Here is a 7,440-nt window from a genome sequence, read left to right as displayed (position 1 = left end):
GTATCATGTACCCTAGAAAAACCATGTTTTAATCCTGATTCAATCTTGTGATGGCAGTCATTTCATTTAATCTTGATTCAAAACTGTAGGTTGGAATTCTTTATTAGATTATCTCCACAGACATGTGACCCATGCAACTGTGGGTATGACCTTTAATTAGATAGAGACATGATTCCATCCAATCCAGGTGGTTCTTGATTCACTTACTGGAATCCTTTAAAAGAAGAAATATTTTGGAGAGAGACAGACATGAGAGAAATGTCAGAGCCAACAGAAACTTCAGAGCAGAGCCTACAGGTACTACAGAAACGACAGAAAGAGAGAGCTGACACAGATGCCTTGAGCCCAGCAGACATTGCCATGAGATGTTAATCAAGCCAGAACCTGGAGAGAGCCAAGGGAAGCCAAGAGATGAAAGTCAACCCAGGAGAAGCAAAGTGAGGAACCTCCACAAGAACAGAGGTTGAAAGCAATGGAGCCCAGGATCAAGGGACCAGCAGAAGCCAGCAATGTGAATTCCCAGCTCACAGAGTTGTTCCTGACACATTGACCTTCCTTAGGTTAAAGTATCTTTCTCTGTGTGCCTTAGTTTGGACATATTTATAGGCTTAGAACTGTAAACTTGTAACTTATTAAATTTCCATCTTTAAAAGCCATTCCAGCTTTTCAAAGTGGGACCCCTGCTCCTCAGGTTTGTCAATCAAGAGCTTATGAGTTGATGTTTACATACCAAACCATGTACCAGATGACGGATCAAGGCTTTTTAGGACTTATTTTTTCCTATTTCATAGGAGATAAAAACCCAAAGACTGGCCAGATACTCTATACTTGCTTCTAATCCACACAGGCCCAAAAGAGCTCAGTGTCCCTTCACAGTCCACAAGACTTTTGGAGCTCCAGCCAGCACATTTCCATTGAGGGCCAGAAGGAAGAGGAAAGGTATGAAAGAATTGAAATCCCAATCCATACTGTACCTCACGTCACCATTGGGAAAGTGTGTCTTGAATCAGCAGTAGAGCTGACCAAGATCCTGTGACAGAAGGACCAGGATGTATATAGGAAGATCCACAGCCTTATAAACCTGAACTTAGTAACCAAGATCCATAATGGCTCAGTATTTACCAAAAATCTGGGCAGTCAGATGTCGGCAGTCAGCTGACCTCTCCTCTAGTGGTTAGAAGACAGATTGGAGCAAAACCAACATTTATAAGAGTTGCAACAAGAAAAAGAAGGACTTATGCAAGAACTTTCCTCCCTAGAATAAGGCAAGAGATAAAATGGGGAAAGATGAAAATATTAAGATGCAAGATTAATTTAACCTAAATCAACTCTGAAGAAGAATAAAGTTGGAGGACTCACATTATCCAATTTTAAGACATAGATTTTAAGACATATAAATACAGTAATCAAGATTGTATGGTGTTTGCAGAAGGATAGACACAGAGTTCAACCCAACAGAATAGAGAACCTAGAAATAGACTCATACAAATACATCCATCTGCTTTGGAGAAAGATGCAAAAGCAGTTCAATGGAGGAAAGATAGCCCTTTCAACAAATGTTGAAGTAAATGTAAAAACACACTTGTGGAAAAGGCTATACTTCCTGCTGGAACAATTGGGCAGTCATAGGCTAAAAAAATGAACATCAACCTGAACCTCACACCTTATACAAAATTTAACTCAATGTGAATCATGGACTTAAATGTAAGGCATAACACTATAACATTTTGAGAAAAGCTATTCCAGTTCTGGTATTTTGCATTCTGGCAGCTTGCAAACTAACAAGGAATTAGATTTACAAGTGCTCTGTAAATCTAAATGCAATCTAAAGTAAAATTGTAATAAAGTATGGGAACCAAGGGGATGTTGAGGGGATCTTGAAACACAAAAGATCACCTTCTTAAATGAGGGTAGCAAAAGAATGGGAAAATGCAGTGATTATGAAGCCCCCAGCTTTTGTTTATAGTTGATAATTTCGTGGGTGACAATGCCATTATTAAACATAACTAACACTATGAAAAATATTGCATAAAATTTATGGTACATCTATTAGTCATATATGATTATATTTCATAATGAAATACCATGTAATAATTTAAATGATTTTTCAAAATAGTCTTTGACATACAAGGAAATTAGCAATCTATTATGCCAGTAATATAAATATGTTTTTATATTATCAGCAGTGTGAAATAATAAAATTTACACTTATTATTTGTATGTTTATATATATGCACATATGTCAAATGTCTATATGTTTGTATTTATTATAATAAAACTTTTAAGGACATCTTTGTTCCTGTACCTGGTTGACACTAAGGACACTGTTCTAGTTCGCTAGCTGCCAGAATGCAACATACCAGAGGCAGATTGGCTTTTAATAAAAAGAGATTTATTTCACTAATTTTTCAGAGGAAAGGCAGCTAACTTTCAACTGAGATTCTTTCTTATGCAGGAAGGCACAGGGTAATCTCTGCTGGCCTTCTTTCCAGGCCTTTGGGTTCCAACAACTTTCCCTAGGGTGATTTCTTTCTGCATCTCCCAAGTCCTGGGCTGAGCTGCGAGTGCTGAGATGAGGTATGTTGAGCTCTCTCATTTAAGCACCAGCCAATTAAATCAAACATCATTCATTACAGCAGGCATGCCTCTTAGCTGACTGCAGATGTAATGAGCAACAGATGAGGTTCATGTACCATCAGCTCATGTCCACAGCAACAGAACTAGGTACCTCCACCTGGCCAAGCTGACAACTGAATCTAACTACCACAGACACAGTGGTGAAAAGGACTTGTCAGTTATGTGGTTCACTTTGTTCTGAAAGAGGCAAATGTTTATCACATAACCATGATGTTGGAAAATTGCATCATATTCAGATAATATGAATTAGAAGTATCCGATATGATGAAAACTTGAAACAAGTTGTAAGCCAAACCTGAGCTGTTCAAGGAATGCTTCTTTGAGAGACTGGCATTTGACTGGATCTCTGGAGGGGTTCATAGGATTGAAGTTTTGGGTAAAGATAATTACATAGTTTATCGTTCCTTCCTGGAGAAGGCAGGACTATATGGCGAGGAGACCCTGCAGACACAGGAGTGGTTGTCAAAAGGTGTTAATAATCAAAGAACACGGATTGAGCTCTACTGCAAGGCCTATAAAAGAGTGATAGTATCTTAACTAGGGATGTGGGGGTTGAAAATACGAAGAAGTAGCATGGACATGAAATGAGCAAAAGTGGAATGGTATTAAAAAGCACAAGGGATGCATTGGATATGGAGAAAGACCAGGACACCTGTTAATGGTGCCATTTAGAGAGAAAAAATTATGGAATGTTAGTGCTTTGTTTTGCCTTGTCTTAGTGATTTATTCAGTGGGGTTAGGGAGAAGGCAGAGTTCAATCTGAGGTATAATAAATGAACTAAGGAGGCGTATGTTCTAAATAAAAATCTGGCTCTAATTTATACCTTGGTATTGGACAGTAATGTAAAACGTTTTAATATTGTTTTTTTGTTTTGTTTTGTTTACTACCTAGTAATTTCTGTTTCCATAGATCCCTTTTAGGAAGTCCTTCATAGCACAAATTTTGTTGTTGTGGTTTTTCATTGTTTTATCTCTAAATCTAGATGCCTGTCTTTCAAGGAATACATTGTTTTTTCTACCTACCTCCTACCATGAAGTCTGGTTAAACTGCAGTCACACTTAAACTTTTCAAAAACTTTACATTGAAACCCAGGTTTCATTGGGTGAGTCCAAAGAATAGGCATTCTATTCATCCAAATGCAAATGAAAAAGATTGTCTTTTACTACCACAGTTAGCAGACTAATGGTTTCAAATGCTGCCTATATGCCCAAAGTAAAGTGGGTTTCAGATGCAGTTTAATTTCATCAATATAGAAATTGAATCTAGGGTTTGACTTTCATATTCATCAGCAGTATTGGGAGGGGGGGGGACAGAAGAATAATAGGTGAACTTGAGTGTGGATTGGTGCTTTCTTCTTCCACTTGGCAGAGACTTTTCTGAGCCATGCAAATTTAAACATAGGTTTACTTATTTGATATGGAAATATACAACCCATTAAATTTTTCAATCTAATAATTTATTTCGATAACTTAGACATCCCATATTTTCATTATCACCTTTACTATACATTTAATTTGGCTTTCCTTTAGGTCAGCCAAAACACCAGGTCCATCATAATTCAGAAAAAGAATAGGCTGGTGCCTAATTGTTTTATTTTCAGGACTGCCAAAAAAGTTTTCTGTTCAAACCTTTTCTTTGCTTCATTAAATTACCCTTACAAAAGGGGCAGGCAATTGTATTTTATAAGAAGCAGTCCTTAAAATGAAAAAAAACCACATTTGACTGTAAAGGCTACCGGAATCTTAAGAGGAGGTTTTTGCTCAGACAAAGGAAGAGAGGACAGTGAGGCAAAACCCTGGCTTCTAAAAGGGGAGGGGGAAATCTTTTACAGAAAGAAGCAAAGCTTTGCTTACTGCACCTGTAATGATGAGTTCAACCTACCTACCACATGTAAGTCACAGGTTTTCCATTGTTGAGCCGAATCTAAATTGTCCCTTAGGAGCTATTGCTTTTTTCCAAGACTAGACTTCCTAATTCCACAATTCTACATCCCTTATACAGAAATGCCAGAGGTAGGATTTTAGATATTGGTCAGCTGGAAAAGAAAACTTGAGAAAAGGCATCATGGAGACAAAACAAAAATAAAAATCATTATATCATCCTTCCCCAAAACAGTGAAAACCACAGTGACATCGGATGTTATGTTAATTCTAGAATCATTCGCCCATCTGCCTTTCCTCAATGATTTTCAAACTTTGATTTGTTGTTTCTTTTTTTGGTGCCGAGAGGAAACAACGTGATTCTTTTCCTACCAGGCTTTAAATGAAAACTCTAAAAATAAACCTGCCTTAATTAAATTGCAAATGTAATCATTGGGGTTTGAGTCAATAAAAATGACATGTGTTGGCATTATGTAAAATCCCCAAGAACCTGATACAGAGTCCTGGGAAGCACCCTTCTCTAGCCTGCAGCCATCAGGGCAGGCAGATAAAGGCATGCTCCTGGAAATGTGCACGTGAAATGTGCAGCTTGGTTGTCTGAGTCTTTAAGGTCATTGATTTCTAAAAGCAAATTAGGAGAGGACAATGTGCAGTCCAATGCTCTGCCTAATTCTTCCCACTGCCTCCACAAAAGCTCCACAACCTCATATAAAAATGAGAAACTTTCAAAGAAAATTTGAGAAAGGAAGTAATTTGCTGAGCGCCCACACTCTCTCAAATGCACAGTATTTTAAAGCATGGAGGTGCAGGCTTCACTGGGAGTGGTTACACCTCCAGCTGCAGAACCAAGGTACAATTTAAGATGTGCATAATGTGTAATGAAACAGGTTGTTGATTGAAGTAAATAATAAAACAAAAGTGAGCACATGCCTTAGGCTGCCAACAAATAAAACTCCTGAAAGAGGCAATAAGAGATCAGTATGGTGAATGCTCATTTCCCAAGGGCTGCAAGTTGATAGCCATGGTCTGTCTCCTCTCTCTATTTGGTTAAATATCTCTTTTCACATATCCTAAAAGTCAAAATGTACTTGTTTTCGGGTCTTTTTAACCTGCATCCAGAATGTGAAGCCCACCAGCTCCTAAGAGGATTTCCAGGCTTCCCAGAATAATGTGCATAACTAGGCTTTGTAAAAGGAATTAAATGATATTTTTACTATTTTAAATGAAAAACAGCAGAGTCTGATTACATCACTGTACACAAAGCAAATGTGCTATCTTCTGGTTGAGCTACTAAATGATAAGAGAAAAAGGACACCATCTTTGCTACGCAAAGCATGAAGAAGCTGTGTGAGCTTGAAATTTAGAGATGGGAATTCTTGAAGCTTGAAGGAAAAGTCTTTACAATAAACAAAATCAAGTACCGATTTATAATCTAGATAGGTCACCTTTTATACTTGCCAATCTTGAGAAGTGAATATATGTAAAGCTTCCTATCTGATTAAATGAATTGCTAAAGAAAGTGAACATTATGGGCTGAGTTAAATTTATAGTTGATATTCCCAGGTATATGAAAGAAACACTGCCCACTTTCTCTATTGTGTGTTGATCTCAATATTTGTGTTCAGGTTGAAGTCAATAGACCGAAACACAGTAAGAAGGCAGAGAAAGGATTCTGACAGGACTCAAATCCAGGCCATGTGACAGAGTCGAAAAGTAAAATTAAAAAGTAGGGGTGTTTATTTTGAAGAGGAGGTGAAACAGGAGAGGAGGAGAATCTTTGTGATAGCTCTCTTTAACTACTCGAAGGTAGAAAGGGATTAGACTGATTGGGCTCACTTCTACGACCAGGCAACAGAAGAGAATTTGGGGAGAAAACCTTCCTTTCTTAATTCTCAAGAGGTAATTAGGGACCATTCTTTACTTTGCCAAGCATGATTCTGATACAGAAGTAAACAGGAAAGAAACAAAATCCCACCATCATGGAGCTGACATTGCAGTGGAGGAAAACAAATATGTGAAATGTACAGTATACCAGGATGTATGGTGTCTGTGACTTCCCACTGGTTTAAAACCCCCCTGGCCAAGTGGAAGAGAAAACTACCTGTGATCTGCGAGCTTTAAGAGCAGGGCATATCCTGCCAGCACTGGTCCCCAGGCCAACCGAACCTACATGCAGGAGCTGACAGCCATTTCTGACAATCTTCAAGAGCTGTGGTTAATTGGTACCAATGTCGTTGCTCTTTATGGAGCACAAAGATTTATTCAGTTATATATCATCATTGTCTACTGTATATTTTTTATCAATCCAAGTACATTTTTGGTGATTTTTGCCTTGGGTTAAACTGTATTTTAAATACTTTTCTCCATTTCTCTCCACCTTCCTATTTTGTTTGCATTTCCCTGATTTCCCATGCTTACCCTTTTACATTATATTTGCTGAGTCACTCTATTTTACATATGCTTTTATAACCAATACTTAGTGATAATGTTCGCAATTTAAAATTTGTTCTGAGTCTGTCGTTTTGTAGGGAAATTGAGTCTTTTTTTCCTAACATCTTGGTCAGTGCTCTATTTTTCGTGTTTTTTTTCCTTTTATGGTTTCATATTTTTTTTATATGAACTCTATAGGAATAGAGATGCATATTGTATATAAATATATACATGCAATAAAATATACGCATACAAATATACACATATATTATACTGTACTATACTATACATTATATGATATGATGCTATATCATATTATATTTACTTTATTATATTGTACTAACTAAAATGTGAAGATTAAAACTGGGATGTAATTTTCCAATTATTGACCTTAAAATTAATCAGTCAAACTGGCTCCATTCTGTAGTTAAGTAAAAAAGAAAAAAAGACATTCATATAATATTAATCTTGCCAACTTCCCTTGGCCCAAAT

The 7,440-nt window shown here is 37.2% G+C and overlaps 1 pseudogene; it reads left to right on the top strand.

The window, feature by feature from the left end:
• The first annotated feature begins 736 nt into the window (after nucleotides 1-736).
• On the top strand, nucleotides 737-1,264 carry LOC143684893 (lys-63-specific deubiquitinase BRCC36 pseudogene; annotated as a pseudogene).
• Nucleotides 1,265-7,440: the final 6,176 nt, after the last annotated feature.

The sequence above is a fragment of the Tamandua tetradactyla genome, chromosome 1 (genome assembly GCF_023851605.1).
Source record: "Tamandua tetradactyla isolate mTamTet1 chromosome 1, mTamTet1.pri, whole genome shotgun sequence".
Lineage (NCBI taxonomy): Eukaryota > Metazoa > Chordata > Mammalia > Pilosa > Myrmecophagidae > Tamandua > Tamandua tetradactyla.
Note: the sequence above shows the minus strand (reverse complement) of the source record. Positions and strands in the feature narration are given on the sequence as shown.